The sequence below is a fragment of the Daphnia pulicaria genome, chromosome 1 (assembly GCF_021234035.1).
Source record: "Daphnia pulicaria isolate SC F1-1A chromosome 1, SC_F0-13Bv2, whole genome shotgun sequence".
Lineage (NCBI taxonomy): Eukaryota > Metazoa > Arthropoda > Branchiopoda > Diplostraca > Daphniidae > Daphnia > Daphnia pulicaria.
Genome location: NC_060913.1, coordinates 17,641,055 through 17,643,367, shown reverse-complemented (window position 1 = coordinate 17,643,367; position 2,313 = coordinate 17,641,055).

Here is a 2,313-nt window from a genome sequence, read left to right as displayed (position 1 = left end):
TATAAGGAGGCAATGTAATAAAAATAAGGAAAACTTAAGACATTTCTTTGTCTGTTACATGAAAAAGTTTCAGACAAAGACTTGTCTTAAGTCGGAGAGGACATGTTGTCTTAGTTAAACATTTATCTCATAACAATAGCCAATGGTTTTTACATTTAATTTTTACTTTAACATTTAGCTTTTGCTTTTTAAATTAACTTTTAAAAATAGACTTTTAATTTTACATTTAGTTTTTTCTTTTAAAATTACATTTACAAATTTAACAAAAATTTAGCATAATTTTTTACTTTTAGTTTTCACTTTACAAAATATGTTTGAAAAAATTTTTAATTTATGATGTCCGAAAAATGGCACTAAAGTTTTGCCATATTATTTAAAGTAGAACTTTTCTAAAAGTAGTACTTTTATAAAAATAGATCCTTTTTAAAGTTGAACTTTTCTTTGTCTAAAACTTTGTTGAAATAGAACTTTTCTAAAAGTAAAACTTTTCTAAACATAGACTTTTCTTAAAGTAAAACTTTTTCTAAAAGTAGAATTTTTTTAAAAGTAGAAGTTTTCTAAATACAACTTTTCTAAAAGTAGAACTTTTCTAAAAGTAAAAGTTTTCTAAAAGAAGAACTTTTCTAAAAGTAGATCTTTTATAAAATAAGATCTGTTTTTAAAGTAGTACTTTTCTAAAAGTAGCACTTTTCCAAAAGTAGTACTTTTCTAAAAGTAATACTTTTGTAAAAGATGAAATTTTCAAAAAGTAGAATTTTTCGAAAAGTAGGCCTAAAACTTTTCTAAATAGAGAACTTTTCTAAAATTAGAACTTTTCTAAAAGTAGATCTTTTTTAAAGCAGAATTTTTATAAAAGTAGATCTTTTTTTAAGCAGTACTTCTCTAAAACTAGAATTTCTCAAAAAGTAGAATTTTTCTCAAAGTAGAACTTTTCTTAAAGTAAAACTTTTCTAAACATAGAACTTTTCTAAAAATTAGATTTTTTTAAAAGTAGAACTTTTCTTAAAGTAGATCTATTTTAAAGTTAAACTTTTCTGAAATTGGAACTTTTCTGAAAGTAAAATTTTACTAAAACAAAAACTTTTTTAAAAATAGTACTTTTCGAAAAGTAGAAATTTTCTCAAAGTATAACTTTTCTAAAAGTAAAACTTTTCTAAAAGTAGAATTTTTCTCAAAGTAGAACTTTTTTAAAGTAGAACTTTTTTAAAGTAGAACTTTTTTCAAAGGAAAACTTTTTTAAAATATAGTTCTTATCTAAATATAGATCTGTTTTCAAGTAGAACTTTTGTAAAATTAGACCTTTTTTAAAGTAGAACTTTTCTTAAACTATAACTTCTCTAAAAGTAGAATTTTTCTCAAAGTAGAACTTTTCTAAAATAACATCTTTTTTAAAGTTAAACTTGTCTAAAATCGGAACTTTTCTTAAAGTAAAATTTTACTTGAACTTTTTTTAAAGTAGTACTTTTCTAAAAGTAGAATTTTTCTAAAAGTAAAAATTCTAAAAGTAGAACTTTAGTTAAAAGAAAACTTTTGTTATAGTAGAATTTTTCTTAAAGTAGAACTTTTCTAATAGTAGAACTTTTGTTTAAAGAAAACTTTTGTTCAATTAGTACTTATAAAATAAGTTGTCGCGGTATTTTATTCACCGCGGTAGTTCCAATATTGTCCATATGGCTTCGTCAGATGTTTTCCAGCATTTTCTCAAAGTTCAAGATCACGTGATTTTGCGATTTTCGGACGTTACAGAATAGCTCTCCCTTATATGCTGGGCTGTCACCACGCGTAGCCTTACTGAAGTGCTGTTTTGCTCCAAAAAGGGGTTATGATTAGCGATTTTTAGATTAGAAGTAAGCGATTGGCAGCCTACTTGGTACAGCGGTGGATTCTCATGGGAGTAGTCTTAGAATCAAATATGTACAAATCATAATCCTTTTTCAAAATTTTACCTTGTATTTTTCTTTAGTTTTAAAGCGAAATAGATGGAATGCCTAGATTCTGTAAAAAAAAGCGAGTTTTTTCACATTTTTAAAAACAAAATCTGAATTTGACTTAGGAAAAAAACGTGCTCACACATGTTTTTGGAAAAATCCGCAAGGAGTCACTATTGCATACAAGGAAGACTGCTCGGACGAAGCCTTATGGAGAATTCCTACGGGGTTGCGTCAACATAGTCTCTATCACTCTGCCTATGTTATTTATGACTTACACGTCATATTTCCCAAATGTAAGAAACTCCACTGTTTTCATTTTTAACATTTGTCCCAAAAGATTTATGTCCTGGCGTAATAAAATCCCAAAGACACAAGGCTCAGT